Source organism: Ovis aries, chromosome 1, assembly GCF_016772045.2.
Source record: "Ovis aries strain OAR_USU_Benz2616 breed Rambouillet chromosome 1, ARS-UI_Ramb_v3.0, whole genome shotgun sequence".
NCBI classification, from domain to species: domain Eukaryota; kingdom Metazoa; phylum Chordata; class Mammalia; order Artiodactyla; family Bovidae; genus Ovis; species Ovis aries.
The window spans coordinates 142,280,456-142,299,060 of record NC_056054.1 but is presented as its reverse complement, the minus strand read 5'-3'; the positions used below and the strand labels follow the sequence as shown (position 1 = coordinate 142,299,060).

General features: G+C 39.6%; 1 non-coding gene across 1 annotated transcript; it reads left to right on the top strand.

Annotated features, from left to right (window-relative positions):
- The first annotated feature begins 16,671 nt into the window (after nt 1-16,671).
- TRNAS-GGA (transfer RNA serine (anticodon GGA)) lies at nt 16,672-16,743 on the top strand. The gene has a single exon. It is a non-coding gene; the product is annotated as a tRNA-Ser (tRNA).
- The last annotated feature ends 1,862 nt before the right edge of the window (nt 16,744-18,605 follow it).

Here is an 18,605-nt window from a genome sequence, read left to right as displayed (position 1 = left end):
TGGCTCCGTATAGAGGAAAAACACCATCTATGCAGTGCTTCTCAAATCTTCTCAAATCTCAAATACCCTAGAGGCTGTAAGTCATTGCTGGGTGCTACCCTAGCATTTCTGACTCAGTAGGTCTTAGATGGGGCCAAGAATTTGCAGATCTAACAGGAATTTCCTGATGGTGGTTGTTGGGAGAGCCACAGATTTACTAATTCACTAGCCTCTCCAAGCACACAGGGGCAAAGACAGAATATTCTGCTTTGGGAGAAGAAATGTTTGTAGGATGCTTCTTGGCACACAGACACAGAACAATTGATTCCATATGCAGTTTAAATAAGAATTTGGTGTTTTTTTAAATCAGATCTTTAACTCTTAACTAAAGAAACATCCAGAATTACTTCCAGATTGCAACATTTGTATGTGGGGACAACTTCTAGGGACAAGAAGATTTCAAGAAAATCCTATGATTCTTTGCTGTTGTTTAGTCCCTACTCAATGTCTGATGCTTTGTGACCTCTATGTAATGTAATTTGATGTAAATTACTATAAATTTTGTATATTAAATTTTCTATGTGTGGGCTGTTTAATCATTTGCACTTCAAGCATCAATAAAACTTATTCTCCAACCTATAATTCATTCTCAATTTCAGTATGAAAAAGAATTATTCAGAATTTGAGAGAATTTTAGCAAAGCCAATTTAAAGTGGGACACTTAAAATTGGAATATTTTCCCCAGTTTTAGTTCTGAAGTCTTAAAATGTATAATTAAAAGTACACTGTGTTGTGCCTATTTCCCTAACAGTAAAATTAGAGGCCATGAAAACTGGCTTGACTACCTTAAAGAAACTGCTAAGGCCCACTTTCCAGTGTCTGTGAACCAACCTGGATCCTACAGAGACTGAATTTATTTCTTATTTTAAAAAGTTTTTAATGACAAAATTTTGCTATATTCTGTAAGTTGAAATGACCCCAATTCTTCTAATAGTAAGAATTATCCAACTGGATTCCTGTCTCTGATTTGAGGTCTTCTCCTCAGACCCCTTAAACGCTGATGTGATGTTGGACTTCCCTGGTGGCTCAGATGGTAAGAAATCTGCCTGCAAAGAAGGAGACTCAGGTTCAGTCCCTGGATTGGAAAGATCCCCTGTAGGAGGAAATGGCAACCCACTCCAATATTCTTGTCTGGAGAATTCCATGGAAAGAGGAGACAGCCAGGCTACAGTCCATGGGGTTGCAAAGAGTCAGACATGACTGAGTGACTAACATGTACTTCAGACCCCTTAAGAATTGATGTGATGTAGTTTGTCACTTAATGCAGGCTGAGTCAATGACTTCAGACATAGCTTTTTGCTTCTTTTTATTCCCTAAGTGCAGGAGTTGCTTTGATTATATTGCTCAGTTCAGGGCATCTTTAATCTTTGCAAAACCCCTCTGACTTCTTATTTTTTTTCCTTCTCATCACTACTCTCATTTCCACCATGGTAACTAGTAAGTGCTACATCCAGGCCTTTTTTTCCTATATTCTTTTCTCTCCTTTGGAAATCTGATTTGTAAACATTTATCAGCACATCAATGGCTCAGATTTTACATGTCATTACTTGTATCTTGAGAAGATCCCTGTACCTCACTAGGTCTCAGATCTTCGTCTGAAGAATGAGAAAGGTGATGCTTAATTTTATGTATCAACTTGACAGGTCCACAGGGGCCCTAATATTTGGTCAAACATTATGTGTTTTGCTAGAGATGTTTTAAATGAGATTAACACTTAAATTGGCAGACTGAGTAAAGCAGAACGCTCTTCATAATGGAGGTGGGCCTCTTATAGTCAGTTGAAGGTCTGAATAAAAGAAAATGCTTAACTTTCCCCAAGTAATAGAGAGTTATCCTGCATATGAAACTTCAAACTGACCCATCAACTCTTCCTGTCTGATAGTCTTCAAACTGGACATGACCTCTGCAGATTTCAAATTGTATAATCATATGAGCCAATTCCATATAGTACATCCATTTATATTGGTTTTGTTTCTCTGGAGAACCCTGATGAATACAAGGAGTCTGAGCTTAGCTGGTCCAAAATCTTTGAAGGATATGATTCTAAATAATTCTGATCAGAAAAAGATGTACTGATTTTCTTTTCAAAGTCCCTTCCAGTCTTGGGGTTCTAGTTTATATTGATATTCAAGTTTGCAGTCTCAAAGTACAGCATACATCTAATAAAACTTCAGTGAGTAGGAATACAAGATGGTTCTGGAAAGTCGTATCTGCAATTTTAAAAAAGATAAAATGTAAGCAATTATTTTAAAAATAAATAAGAAAAAATTAACCATCCTGAGAAGGTTACTATATTTAACCTAGCTTCTACACCTAGGGAAATACTGGGAAAATATTGGAAAAATCCAATCAAATGAATACTGCCGAGTAACGAAACCAGGTTCAGCAAGTATAAATTGATATGGCTATAGTCAAAGTCAAGTCTCTGCCCCCAATTTGATAGAAGTGACTTTAGAAGAGGAGAATTCATAGCAGTTTAATGTCACTGTGTTTTGGAATACGTTATAGGCTCCTAAGAGTTCCTTGGAAAGCAAGGAGATCAAACCAGTCAATCTTAAAGGAAACAAACCCTGAAATCTCACTGGAAGGACAAATGCTGAAGTTGAGGTTCCAATACACAGGCCACCTGATGCAAACAGCTGAATCTTTGGAAAAGACCCTGATTCTGGGAAAGATTGCAGGAAGAGTGAGAAGAGGGTGACAGAGGATGAGACGGTTGGAGGGCATCACCAATTTGATGGGCATGAACCTGGGCAAACTCTGTGAGATGGTGAGGGACTGGAAGGGCTGGTGTGCTGCAATCCATGGAGTTGCAAAGAGTTGAACCCAACCTGGTGACTAGATAACAATAAACTGTTTGGCTGTGCCCTCTTCCAAATGTATATGTTGAAATCGTAACACCCAATGTAATGGTGTTAGGAGGTGAGGTGTTGGGAAGTAATTAGGCCATGAGGGTGGAGCTCTCGTGAATGGGATAAGTGCTCTTACAAAAGAAATCCCAGAGATCTCTCCAGCTCCCTTTCCACCATGTGAGAACACAGCAAAACAATAGTCTGCGGGAGAAAAGGGGACTTCACCAGAACCTGGCATGCTGGCATCCTAACCTCAGACTTCCAGCCCCTAGAAGTGGAGAAACAAATCTCTGTTGTTTATAAGCTACCCGTTCTATGGCATTTTGCTATAATAGTCCAAATGGACTGTGATAAGATGGTTGGAGAAATGTGTCAACCAGCCAAGAATATGTGTACCTGCAGGTACTCATTGCCTAAGAAGTAAGAAGCTGCCTAGGAGAAAGTAACTACTATTTTCATATAGCTTTTGGTGACACACACTTTATGTTTAGTATCAAATCTCTTTTAGAAATATCATTCTTATTTTATAGAGGAAGAGACTGGGACTCATAGATAAACTCACTCAAGGCCACAAAGGCAACAGTGAAGCCAGGACAGAAACAAGAACCATCTGGCTCCAAACTCAATCTTCCTCCTTTTCCACATCATTCTGAAATGTAAATATAAGCCTTCCTTCAAGAAGAGTGACCTGGCTAAAGAGAGAAACAATAGCTCAGCTCTTTAAAAGCAGAAGGCATTGGACTACCGACCAATCATAGTTGGATTCAGAACTTTTAAGCAGTTAAGGAGATTAGCAAATATTTATTAACGCCAATTCCAAGGAGACATGAAGATTAAATACAATGTGTTATCCTAGATGGGATCTTGTAACTGAAAGAGGACATTTAGTAAGATGTAAGAAAATCTGAATAGAGACCTCAGGTTAATAATAATGTGTTAATTTATTAATCTTTAACACGTGTACCATCCTAAGATGTTATTAATAGGGAAAACCGGGTGAGGAGTATATGAGAACACTCGACACTGTCCTTGTAATTTTTTTCTATAAATCTAAAACTATTCTAAAAAATAAAATATGAAATTGAAAATAAATTTATTAAATCAATTTTGACTAGAATTCCTCTCTCCCTTTGATAGATAGTATCTTTAAACCTCATTCATTTTCCTTCCCTACCTATCCACTTTTTTAGAATCTAACAGGAATGATTTAAAAAAAAAGATACTTGGGAAAAGATTGCACAAGAAAGAAAAACAGAAGAAATAGACGCTAAAGTTTACTCATTTCAATTACAATGGAGAAAAAAATTCCATAGTCTATTGTTCTCCCATGGCTTGTTCTGGAATTGATTCTGAATCATGCTCTGTTATGAAAAACATAACAAAAGATCAAAGACAATAGTTTTGTAAAGTACATATTTAGTATTTCCCAGCTTTTGGTCATGCTCTGTATTCATTATCCATCATCACAATAATACCTCTTAACAAAACCTCAGTGGTATATGATCATTTCCTTCACCACCACCACTCCTGATCTTTGGGTCAACTGGATGGTTTTATTGATTTGAGCCAGTTGTGGCTGATATTGGCTGGCTCGCTTAAGCATTTGTAGCTGACTAGAAAGGGCAGGAGGAGAAGGGGACGACAGAGGATGAGATGGCTGGATGGCATCACGGACTCAATGGACGTGAGTCTGAGTGAACTCCGAGAGATGGTGATGGACGCCAGGGAGGCCTGGCATGCTGCGATTCATGGGGTCACAAAGAGTCGGACACGACTGAGCAACCTTTTGTCATTTCTGCCACACATGTTCTACTGGCCAAAACAACTTGAAAGGCCAGTCCAGAGTCAAAAGGTGGGGAAAAGGACACCTTGGGAGGAGCTGCCAAGTCACACTGCAAACAGAAGAAAATTAATCTTGCAATCAGCCTACCACGTTTACCTACCATCTTTAGGAATTTTGCAGATTCCCTTTATCTGCTCATTAACATGCTTGTTACTTAAGATGTCCACATTACCACAACCATATTTGTAAAATCATGGGTTTAAAGTTTTATTCATATATGCATTAAAATTTTTAACTAATAAAAACTGGAAAAAATATCACATACCAGTTAAAATTCTCTCAGTGAAACACCCTGAATTAAGTAATGTTCAGAAGCTTCTATGGGATCCAAAGAGAGAAAGTCTCTAACTTGCAATGAGATAGTCAAAGCAATCTCTCTAATAAGTGCGAGACTCCCTATTGTATCTGAAGTACTCAAATACATTCAGAGAAAGATACTATACTAAGGGCTTAAATCCCATCTCAGGAAAATTTGCAATCCAGGCTGGCAAACAAGATTATCTTGTCCAGCAAACTTGCCAACCCTGAGTGAATAGAAACAGTGTGTGTATCAGACAGAATAAATAAAATAGTATTTCAAATTAGGACGTGATCACAGAGAGGTAGAGGAAGAAGGCATAGATGGAATTGATTTTGAGCTAGACCTTCTCATATGGGTAGAAGAATAACTAACCTTAAGGTAAGGAGGCTTTTTAAATCGAAAGAAAGCCTCAGCCAGAGGCTCAAAGGAAATCACTAAACAAGCACAATTAAGCCTCAGCAAAATTAGATAAACAAGGTTAAAACCAACATTATTCACATTATAGTAAATAAATTATATTGTGTAACATCTGGCTTTGGACTTCAATATGATGGTCATTGTGCACATCTGAATTTAAGAAGATGGGGAGGAGTATTAGAGTTGAGAAACGGGATGCACTCTACTTATGGTAACTAGGGCTGCAAATTTTGAACCAACATTGCTATTAAAGGAGAAAATCTAGACATATTATAAAAACCACTAGCTAGATTACACTGGAAAGCTCATAGTGAAGAATTGTCAGATCAACATCCAAGAGAAGGTAAAAGCCAATAAATCTGACTCCGCATTTGGGGACAGATTTTCCTCGGGAGACATTAGCTGCTGAGAGCCTGATCAGCACTTTCGAGAGCCTCTCAAGGATAAAGTCATCAAGGGTGGAGTCCAGACACATGTTTTAGTTTGGGATCCTAATAGTTACATTCTGATGTCAAGTTCAGGTAAATCTGCCCATCCACACACTGCAGTTCATCTTCAGAGCAGCTAAATCTCTGAAATAAATTTGCATCCCAAGCCACTAGCATTTTAGAAAGTTTATTTTGTATACATATATCCCCTCTCTCTTGAGCCTCTTTCTCACCCCGAATCCCACTTGACCGCTATTCCAGCCCTCTAAGTCATCACGGGACACCGAGTTGACCTCCCCATGCTATATCGCAGTTTCTCATTCATTATCTGTTTTTCCCTGTTGGGTGTATATATGTCAATACTATTGTCTCAATGTGTCCCACTCTCTCCTTCTCCCACTGTGTAGACAACAGGTGATTCATACTACTGTACAGCAGAAGCTAACACAACATTGTAAAGAAACTATACTTCAATTTAATTTTTTTTAAGAAATTTTGGGTTTTTAAGTTTATTTCATTTTCCTTTCAGCTGAGTGCTCCTTCGACTGGACACAGACAGTATCTCAAAGAGAAAGGACATTCATGAACTACTGAGAAAATATAAAATGGTGTGTGATGCCGAAAGGAATTTTAGTTAACACACTAAAGAATGCAGAGCAAAATATTGCATCTTTATTCATTAGCAAAACAAAAGCAAGCAAAAATAAAACCTTTTCATTGGAACCCAGCTATGGGTTATTCATTGGATTTCTTTTGCTATCTTCCCACTTGCCAATCTGTTGAGATGACTTTTCTATTTCATTGTATGTGGAGATTGATGTAAAATGTATGAAGTATTACATGAAGTATGATGTAAAATGTAGAACAAAAATAATTCTGAGTGGCACACAAATTATAAAGTCATATCAGAGAGAAGCGGACCCAATTTCTGAAGATACAACACAGGCTTGTGCATTAGTTTTGGTGGGGTTTGATTTTTATGATGCTGTTAGAAATTCTTGGCATATAGTTTCCAGATATAACTAACAGTAGGCTCTGCTAAGCAACAGAAGTGAATTGTAACCCATGACAATATGTAGACTTATAATCTGCTACTCTACTTAAAATATCCTAGTATGTCTTCCTATTTAATTCATTTTTCTGATTCTCAATATGTCAGAACGAAATGTTCTCATTCTTTCATTTTTGAAGACACAATTCTTATTTGTATAATTTTAATTAGCACTTGTCCACTCTGTGCTTTACACTGTTTTTATATGTGGGATGCTGTGTTAAATGAGTAAGCAAAGCATGAGCACCAGATGCTGACTTGCAGAAAAGAATGGGCCTAATGTATCCAAGTATGTTCCCTGGTAAAATTTGCCATGGCTGAACATTCTCGTATGACATACTAGACAGGAATCTGTATCCAAAATATTAAAAGTCACTCTAAACATTTAGTAAAATCAATGGCAAACAATGGCCCTGAAAGAAAAGACTGCAAGCAATTATTGCTAGATTAGATACATACTGTTCTTTCTCTCCCAACCTTCTATGATGGTTAATTTCAAACGTCAACTTGGCTAGACTACAGTGCCCAGTTGCTTGGTCCAACAATAGTCTGGATGTTGCTGTGAAGGTACCTTTTAAATGAATTAACATTTGAATCAGTGGACTTTGAGTAGTTTATCCTCCAGAATATGGGTGAACCTCCCCCAGTTTGTCGAAGACCCTGAAAGCAAAGATGGAGGGTTTTTTTTTTTTTTCAAAATAGAATGAATTCTGTCTCTGAGAAGCAATATAGAAATTCTACCTGATTTTCCAGTCTTTGAACACAATATTGCAACATCAACTTTTAGCTGAATTTCTAGCTTTCCAGTCTTATCCAGTGGATTTCAGACTTGCTAGGTCCTGCAACCATAGGAGCCAATTCCTGAAAATAGATCTTTCCCTCTGTATACACCCCACTGCTTCTGTTTCTCTGATTAACACACCTTCCAAGTTACAGAATGATGGTACATGCAGTAAACTGCCCATACTCATTTGAAATACTTTGTATAAATTTATCAGATGTATCTAGCACCCATTCTTAGAGTATATGTTAATATTATGTCTTTGTATTTTTTAAAACAAGTGAATAACAGCCAGAGATGCTTGCTCCTTGGAAGGAAAGCTGTGACAAACCTAGACAGCATATTAAAAAGCAGAGACATCACTTTGCCTACAAAGGTCCATATAGTCAAAGCTATGGTTTTTCCAGTAGTCTTGTATGGATGTGAGAGTTGGACCGTAAAGAAGGCTGAGCACTGAAGAATTGATACTTTCAAACTGTGTTGCTGACGAAGACTCTCAAGATTCCCTTGGACAGCAAGGAAATCAAACCACTCAATCCTAAAGGAAATCTACCCTGAATACTCATTGGAGGGACTGATTCTGAAGCTGAAGTTCCAATACTTTGGCCACTTGGTATGAAGAGCTGACTCATTGGAAAAGACCCTGATGCTGGGAAAGATTGAGGGCAGGAGGAGAAGGGGGTGACAGAGATGAGATGGTTGGGTGGCATCACTGAGTGAATGTACATGAGTTTGAGCAAACTCCAGAAGAGAGTGAAGGACAGGTAAACCTGGGGAGCCGCAGTCCATGGAGTTGCAAAGGGTTGAACATTGAGTGACTGAACAACAGCAACCACAATCCATTTATCATGTATTCTTTTTTTAGACTGTCCAAGAGAATATGTTCTTTTGACTCTACGTTTCCTTTCTCAGTCTTATCCTACTGTTGCTTCCATACTACTTCTTAACATTAAAGTTTATTTTTTGCACCTGGAGTAAATTTAAAAATTTTAATTCTGTATCTTATGGCCCTTTGCAGATTACTTTTTTAAACCTCTGATTATCTGTTTGTTCTTTTTTTCTTTCATGAAAACAACTACTGCCATTATTTTTTTCTGTTTTGAGAAACATTAAATTGCCATATGTTACAATCTATGGAGAGAAATGTTTCTATCCTCTAAAACAGTTCCCAGAGAATTATTATCAAGGACAGTTTATCTAAAGTATTAGTGTTAGGACCATTTCAAGGGCAACTTCTAGTAGTGAAAGGAAACAAAATTAATTTATTGGAAAAGAAAAGTGAGTTAGGAATGGAGCAGTCTAGAAGAGAGGTGTATATGAGTATATGAAGACGGGTTTTGATATTTTCACTCTCAGCTCTCTCCTCCTGCTGTAGCCAGGTGGAAGAAAAGTCCTGGATTTCAGAGAAGAGTATGGAAGAATTTTAAAGGTACACATAAGGCTGTTCCTTAAGCTTTTTTCATAACTTAGTGAGACTGAATATATCACTGATAGTTGTGATGGAAAATAAAACCAAGTGTAGGCAGCTAAGGGGAGGATAGGAAGGGACTGAAAAGAGAACAGTTAACAAAGTGTTCAAAATTACAAGAGCCATTAAACTAGTAATTTTTCAAATGTGCTTCCTTATAATAGTCACTTGGAGATAATGATTAACTCTACTAGTTTCTTCAAAACAATCATAAGTTTTAACAAAGTTATGTAAGAACCCATGTTTACAGGATGACAAGAGAGAATTTCATCTTAGCAACTGGTTTCAATGATCTAAAAATGTTTCAGTCTTGTCTGAGCACCCTAAGCTCTGTTTTTACACATGTCCTCCAGATTTTTTCCAACATAAACCAACAAGTCTTTGATTCCTTGTCATGTGCATGAATGCAACCTAACTTGCAAGGTTTTATCTGTGGTTTATCTCCTTCATTATACTGACACCTAACTCTAGTAGCAGGTCGAATGAGGTTGGGACGGGGTGAGACATGAGGATAATGAACTTCCTCTTCAAGGAAGTCACTAAGGTGACATGGTAACAGAAAAATCTTTAAACAACTGAGAAAGAACCATCAGACAGGCAAAGGGAATCTGAGAGCAGAGGATGCTTAGTGGAAGGTGGGGAAAAAAACAAGTAAATATCTATTTCTAGTTCCCAAATTTAGATAGTTGAATTTGTCATTCCCTTTCTTCCACCATTTAATTCTATCAGAAGTATCCATGCCACCATGAGCCCTGAAGCCTTGCTATTACACTTTGGTGGCCACCATGCTGTCTCCCAGAGCTTGTTCCCAAATGAACACAGGATGTTGGAATTAGTGGTTTCACAACTCTTTTACCATAGATTACTAAATTCTTGAGAATCCCTTGGACTGCAAGGAGATCCAACCAGTCCATTCTAAAGGAGATCAGTCCTGGGTGTTGTTTGGACGGACTGATGCTAAAGCTGAAATTCCAATACTTTGGCCACCTCATGCGAATAGTTGACTCATTGGAAAAGACCCTGTTGCTGGGAGGGATTGGGGGCAGGAGGAGAAGGGGATGGCAGAGGATGAGATGGCTGGATGGCATCACCGACTCGATGGACCTGAGTCTGAGTGAACTCCGGGAGTTGGTGATGGACAGGGAGGCCTGGCGTGCTGCAATTCATGAGGTCACAAAGAGTCAGACACGACTGAGTGACTGAACTGAACTGAACTAAACTGAACTAAAGTCCCATTACAGTATAGGATTTTGCATATATCTAGACCAGATTATCAATCCCATTTCTCCATATTTCCCCTGGGATATTTTGTGTGTGTTTATCTATACTCTGTATCAATGAGGACATTGTCTTACAATAAGTAACAGAAATATCTTGTGGCTAGCTTAAGATGATGGATACATAGATAGAAAATAAAATAAGGAGAAAGACATTTAAGAATACATGTGTATTTAAGGATACATATGTATTTAAGAATATATATATGTTAAAGGATATGTATATTTAAGAATATCTATTGGAAAAGACTCTGATGCTGGGAGGGATTGAGGGCAGGCAGAGAAGGGGACAACAGAGAATGAGATGGCTGGGTGGAATCACTGGCTCAATGAACGTGAGTCTGAGTGAACTCCGGGAGTTGGTGATGGACAGGGAGGCCTGGCGTGCTGCAATTCATGGGGTCGCAAAAAGTCAGACACGACTGAGCGACTGGACTGAACTGATGTCTATCTAAATATATGATATCTGGAATAACTATATTGATAGAAAGCTCTTCTGAAAGAGCATCTCTTAGCATTTCACTCTGGCTCAGATATGGGCCCTAATGCTCAGAGTAAATTGTTCCTATCCTTGTTTGAGTCACTGAATACAGTCTAGGTCATGTTTGAAAAATCCAATTGAAAGGATTAAATCATTATCACTTCCTAAGGGCCAGGGTGTGCCCTGTTCTCTGTGTTCTGTGTAGCAGGAAATAAAATGCCGCCTACGAACAAGATCACACCGTGTGGGAAATTATCCCCTAATAGGACGCTAAACAGTCCTAAGATGCAATGAGCACTAAAACTTCTGGTATCTTTTTATCCGGCATAATTCCCACACTGACTAAAGTGCACTTCAGTGTTGCCAATTTGTACATGCCTCTGAAAGAACTCTGAATTACTTCCACCCTGGACATATCTTGGCTCTTTCATCCACCGTAGCAGGGATCAAAAACAAGTGTTTCCATTGTAATTGTTCAGTCACCATGAACATATTAACTTGTGTTGATTGGCAAGGAAGCAGTCAAATAGCTGTCACAATAGCAAAGCGAAGTATCCTTTGATCATAGAAATATCAATAATGTTCATTCACTGGTCTCTGGCACATGGCGATTACTTTTCTACCACAGAAAGGTCATCCTCATTGAACTTGTATTTCCTGTTTCCCAGGCGTTTTGCATAGGAGGAGGACAGACATTCTCCACCATCTGAGGCAATGATTTGCATCGTTTTAATTTGGTTGGAGTCTTAAACATCCTAAATCCTGACTGTCTACATTCCAAGCTGTGGGGTGTGGCAAACAGCCCAGTTCTTTTAATTCCAGAAACTGTGGGATGAAGTTTTGTTAAACCTCTTTTCTTGATACACCCTCATGAAGGGTGGGAAAAGTTTGAACTCTGTGCCTCAGCTCATGTGTTATATGTATTGAATATTTGGATATGTGAGCGATCGAAGCACATTTACTTGGTTTTGACATTTCCAGCCACTTGGCGATAATTTTCTCAGCTTGCAAAGAGAGAATACCAAGTGAATCTTATTCATCGCTTATTCCCAATAAAGTCAAAGAAACAAATGTTTGAGCTATTAAGGGATAATAAAAGATAAAACAGTAAGTACCAAATGAGTAGTACAGATAGCAATAGGAGTGAGAAGAAGTTTGTTGCTGGTGGTAGTGGTGATAATTGTGACTTAGCCCACCCCTCTCCACCAAGTTCTACTTGGAAGAGAGCAGTTGTATTTATTTTTTCTTATGTGCTCAGGTATGCTGTGCTGTGCTTAGTCACTTCAGTCGTGTCCAACTCTCTGTGACCCCATAGATAATGGCCAGCCAGGCTCCTCCATCCATGGGGTTCTCCAGGCAAGAATACTGGAGTGGGTTGCCATTTCCTCCTCCAGCGCTCAGGTATAAATTAACCAAAAATTATTTTGACATGTGATTGTTGTCATTTAGTTGCTAGGTCACGTCTGACTCTTTGTGACCCCATGGACTACTGCCAGGCTCTTCCGTCCATGGGATTTCCCTGGCAAGAATACTGGAGCTTGGGTAGTCATTTACTTCTCCAGGGGGGAATCTTCCCAACCCAGGTACTGAACCCAGGACTCCTGCTTTGCAGACAGATTCTTTACCACTGAGCCACCAGGGAATCTTGACTTGTGATAATTCTAGATAAGGGTTTCTGCCTTCACTACCAAAGGGAAAGATACTATTGTTGCCAGAAACATCTGTTCTAATACAATTTTGAATAAAGAGCCCCAAAGCTGTAGCAGGTGGTTCCTTGATTGTCAGCCTTCAGTATATAAAACTTATTATTGAATCCCAGGTTAAGACCTTGGGAAAGAAAAATCCCTGAATGGCTATATCCAGATAAAAACGTCTGATCTTGTGACAAGGAACATTAAAACTTTTTGCCCAAAGACTGAGGGGAAGTGTTTTCAGATCATACATCCACCTGCAAGTTAATAATCCTAATAAAGTAGATCATAGTGTGAGACTATCTGCATCCATGGTTTAAATGGAATTGCTAGAGTTATACAAATAGAAAAACAAATATCTTCTTCATAAATTGATGTTACAGAATTCTCCAGTATGAACTCCAGGGTACCCTCCCTTTGTGTCAGCCTTTGTGTCAGTTTTATGAGCATTAAAGAATAAACAAGATAGTCCTGCTGTGCTGGTTGAAGGTCATTCTCTAGCACTTAGCATGCTGTTTGGTATACACCAACATTTAAGGGTTCCTAAGTGTCAAGCATTGTACTAAACAAATTATGGGCACATGGGTATGAAAAGACAGAGAATTCTTCAACATATTCTCGCGAACTCAGCATGCCTCTAATAGGTTTAGAAACTTTCTTAAATTACAACTTTACCAAAAACTTTTACAATCGTATAATACAGTGTCACCACACATTTCTTTTTTCTTCTAACTCCATAGTATAGTAAAGTTCTGGCCCTAAACTATAAAATATCAGGTCAGTAACAAAATGGAGAAAACTCAATTACCCAGAGTTTTTTGGTGCTATCTGTTGATGGAGAGAGAGCAGTAAGATGAGAAGCCTACACTCTGTTTCCCGTGTCCTTGACAGTCATCAGAGAGGCCATGAGATAGCTGTGTGATCTTTTGGAAGAAGATGAAGGGAGAAGTCAGTAAAAACAATAAAAAAGATATGACTCATGATATGACCTCACCCTCTGAAATAATTAGGAATTTGTAGGGGTTTAAGAATGTCAAATAACATGGAATTATACAGTTATTTCTAGTTACTTACTCCTCATACATTGCTTAATAAAATTAATAGAAAAAAAGTCTATTGTCAGAGACGTCTTCATTTGTGGTCTGGCATGTAGGGAAGTGTAGACTTGCCCATCCATCCTAACAAGCAAAAGCTGAATAAACAGAAAAGCCAAACACTCTTCTTAGATCCCTGAGACAAGAAAGACCACAGAGCAAACTGCTGGCTCCAAAAGAGAATCACGACTTACTGCACCAGAAACTTCCATGGGAACCAGTGCTCCAAGGTAGGAAACTCTGAACCATAACTGACAACTTGTGGAATGATTAATGTGTGCAATTCTGAGAGATAAAACCTCCAGAGGGACCCAGCCATCAGTGGGCCCCTACAATTTGTGTTTTACCTCCTGGAGCTCCACCAGGTTATCACAGAAAGTAGAGAAAAGTCTGTGCTTCCAGCAGAGTAAACAGAAAAGAACCATCATGAAATGAAGCACACCATATTTTTTTCTTTAGTAAGGCTTGCCCTCAGGAGAGACTATTTAACCAGAGCTCACCTGCTTGGGTTTCCTCAGGCCCAAACTGACCCAGGGGTAGTGTACGTGCATGCTCAGCTGCTCAGTGCAACTCTTTGCGACACCATGGACTGTAGCCTGCAGTCTCCTCTGTCTATGGGATTTTTCAGTCAAGGATACTGGAGTTGGTTGCTGTTTCCTCTTCCAGAGGATCTTCTTGACCCAGGGAGAGAACCTATGTCTCCTCTGCATTGGCAGGTGGATTCCTTATCATGTGAGCCACCTGGAAATGGAAATACACAGTTCCCAATTACCCTGGCTATCCAATCATACCTGAAGGGTTGGTAGGGTGTGGCTTCTGAAAAGCGCTTAGAAGTTCATAGTCCAGCACACAGGCTCACTAAAAGACTGAGACCTAATCATATGACTGTGGAACATTTCCGTTCCTCCCACACTTGCCCACCGCATTACTAAAGTCTGATTCATAACAGTTTCTTTAATCTCATACATCATATCCAGCTACTGAGAAAAATTACAAGGCATATCAAAAGACAAAATCCAACAGTGTTAAAAGGCAGAACGAGCATTAGAACCAGACTCCGATGTGGCAGAAATGTTGGACTTATCAGGCGAAGAATTTAAAATGACTACTGCCAAGTCACCCCAGTCGTCTCCGACTCTGTGCGACCCCATAGATGGCAGCCCACCAGGCTCCCCTGTCCCTGGGATTCTCCAGGCAAGAATGCTGGAGTGGGTTGCCATTTCCTTCTCCAATGCATGAAAGGGAAAAGGGAAAGTGAAGTCACTCAGTCGTGTCCAACTCCCAGCGACCCCATGGACTGCAGACCACCAGACTCCTCCATCCATGGGATTTTCCAGGCAAGAGTACTGGAGTGGGCTGCCAGTGCCTTCTCCAAAATGACTACAATTAATAGTAAATCTTTTAATGGATAAAGTAGACAGTATTCAGTGGTATAGCCTGACAATGGCATACTATTCTGAGCTAAAAAGAAATGAGTTATTAAGTCATGAAAGGACATGGAAGAATCTGATAAAGAATACTGACCATCTCTCCAGGAAAACAGGCACTTGCATATTTTACCCACCCACTGAAATCCATTGAGAAGCCCCAGGTTTAAAATCCTCATCTGAAGTTTAAAGTTCAGTTCAGTTCAGTCGCTCAGTCGTGTCCCACTCTTTGCGACCCCATGAATCGCAGCACGCCAGGCCTCCCTGTCCATCACCAACTCCCGGAGTTCACTCAGACTCACATCCATCAAGTCCGTGATGCCATCCAGCCATCTCATCCTCTGTCGTCCCCTTCTCCTCCTGCCCCCAATCCCTCCCAGCATCACAGTCTTTCCCAATGAGTCAACTCTTCACGTGAGATGGCCAAAGTACTGGAGCTTCAGCTTTAGCATCATTCCTTCCAAAGAAATCCCAGGGTTGATCTCCTTCAGAATGGACTGGCTGGATCTCCTTGCAGTCCAGGGGACTCTCAAGAGTCTTCTCCAACACCACGGTTCAAAAGCATCAATTCTTCAGCGCTCAGCTTCCTTCACAGTCCAACTCTCACATCCATACATGACCATAGGAAAAACCATAGCCTTGACTAGACGGACCTTAGTCGGCAAAGTAATGTCTCTGCTTTTGAATATACTATCTAGGTTGGTCATAACTTTTCTTCCAAGAAGTTAGCGTCTTTTAATTTCATGGCTCCTTCACAACCCTTTTTCACATTATGAAATTCATAGAAATGATAATATTTTTATAGCACACAGGAATAAATTCAACGAAATTTGAAGGCAATCACGTGGTATTTAATGAAAAATTGGTTTTAAACTATCTCATTATAATGAGAAAAAGAATATAAACATATTAATGATATGAAATATTGTGTTTGTATAAGCTTCCAAATAAAACCTTCTTGAAGATAAATTAGCAAAAGACATAGGGAAAACTTAAATGCATGATACAGAGTGAAATAAGCCAATCTGAAAATGCTACACCCGGTATGTCTCCAGAGCTATGGTATTCTGGAAAAGACAAACAATGAGACAATAAAAAGATCAGTAATTGTCAGGTGGGATGAATAGGTTGAGCACAGCAGATTTCTGTGACGGTGAGACTACTCTGTATGATGCTACGATTTTGGATATATGTCAGACGCATTTGTTGAAACACATAGAATATGCAACACCAAGAGTGAATTCTAATGCAAACTGAAGACTTTGGAAGAAATGATGTATCCATGTAGGTTCATCCATGGCAACAAAGGTACACACTGTGGGGGATGTTGATAATGCAGGAGGCTATGCAAGTGTTTGGGCATATGAGAAATCTCTGTACCTGCCACTCAATTTTACTCTGAACCTAAAGAGCTCTAAAACATAAAGTCTAATAAGAAAATTAGAAATCTATTTTCTACTGTGAACCACAGAACCTGGGTCCTGGGAGCATGGATAAAGATTTTTGAAAAATTAACCTACTTTCCTGGTGGCTCAGAGGTTAAAGCGTCTGTCTGGAATGCAGGAGACCCAGGTTCGATCCCTGGGTGAGAAAGATCCCCTAGAGAAGGAAATGGCACCCCACTCCAGTACTCTTGCCTGGAGAATCCCATGGAGGGAGGAGCCTGGTAGGCTGCAGTCCATGGGGTCGCAAAGAGTCAGACACAACTGAGCGACTTCAATTCACTTCACTTCACTTATGATAGAACACAATTACTTGAACTGTTTTGCCTGTCTCCTCATATCTACCCTTCTACATGAATGTTTGTGAAATGTGAAGAAGATAAGAAAAAAGTTGGGGGAGATATGAATTAAAGTGTTAGTAGCATTGGAGAAGGCAATAGCACCCCACTCCAGTACTCTTGCCTGGAAAACCCCATGGATGGAGGAGCCCGGTGGGCTGCAGTCCATGGGGTCGCTAAGAGTCAGACACGACTGAGAGACTTCACTTTAACTTTTCACTTTCATGCATTGGAGAAGGAAATGGAAACCCACTCCAGTACTCTTGCCTGGAGAATCTCAGGGATGGGGGAGCCTGATGGGCTGCCATCTATGGGGTCTCACAGAGTCAGACACAACTGAAGCGACTTAGCAGTAACAGCAATAGCAGCATAAGATATATAGGCTTCCCAGGTGGCTCAGTGGTGAAAAACCCACCTGCTAATGCAGGAGATGCAGGTTTAATCCCTGGGTCAGGAAGATCCCCTGGAGAACTAAATGGCAACCCACTCCAGTATTCTTGTCTGGGAAATCCCATAGACAGAGGAGCCTGGCAGGCTACAGATCAAAGGGTTGCAAAGAGTCAGACCCAGCTGGTGACTGAGCAGGTACACACACAGGTAGGGGAGAGAAAGATGAGAAGAGATAACTACTAAGACCATCTTCACAATCATTTACCCTCTGACAATAGTTGATCCAACAGTGAAATAGATTAAGTCTGTTTCTCAATTGTGTCTCATTATTTTCACCTAGATGTTTTGAAATAGACTCTAGTCTTTTTCTTTTCTGGTCTGTCTTCTATATTATTTTCTGAAATTATTCTAATTTATGAATAGGATTACTGCCTGGGGAAAATAAGCGCTCAAATATTTGTTGAATAAATGAAATTTTTTTCATGATTAAAACCCTCCCAAAACTTCTAATCGTTCGTGGTATAGAGTCCAAATTTCTCAGCATGATCTCTAAGACTTGAAGTCTCTACACATCCTCTTCTTTTCTGGGTTCTTCATCACACGTACTTCCTTGTGGCTTTCTGATTTTGAGATGTTCTCTTATGTTTCAAGCGATTTACCTGCACTATTTCCTCTTGCTGCCATGTCCTACTTCCCATTTTGTCTTGAATGCTTCTATTCCTTCTCAAGCCTGTTCTTCAACAAAAATCTTCTCTGAGGTTCTGAGACAAATGCAGTTGATCTCATCAAAAAGTTCCCATGATACAAGTTTGCAGTTAGAAGATGAAAAAGTCCTGAAGATATAATGTTTAACATAATTACAGTCAACAATAGTGTACGCTTCAAAATTGCTAAAAGACTAGATTGTTTTCTCACCAAATATATATATATATATATATATGTGTGTGTGTGTGTGTGTGTGTGTGTGTGTGTGTGTGTGTGTGTATATTTATGTGATGTGATAGTTGTACCTAACACTACAGGGGTCCTCTTATTGCAACATATAAATGTTGCAAATTATCATATTGTACACCTTAAACTTACACAATACATAAAAGAAGTGAAGTCACTCAGTCATGTCTGACTCTTCAAGACCCCATGGACTGTAGCCCACCAGGCTCCTCTGTTCCCATGGACAGAATACTAGAGTAGGTAGCAAGAATACTGGGGTGGGTTGCCATTTCCTTCTCCAGGGGATCTTCCCAACACAACCCAGGAATCAAACCCAGGTCTCCTGCATTGCAGG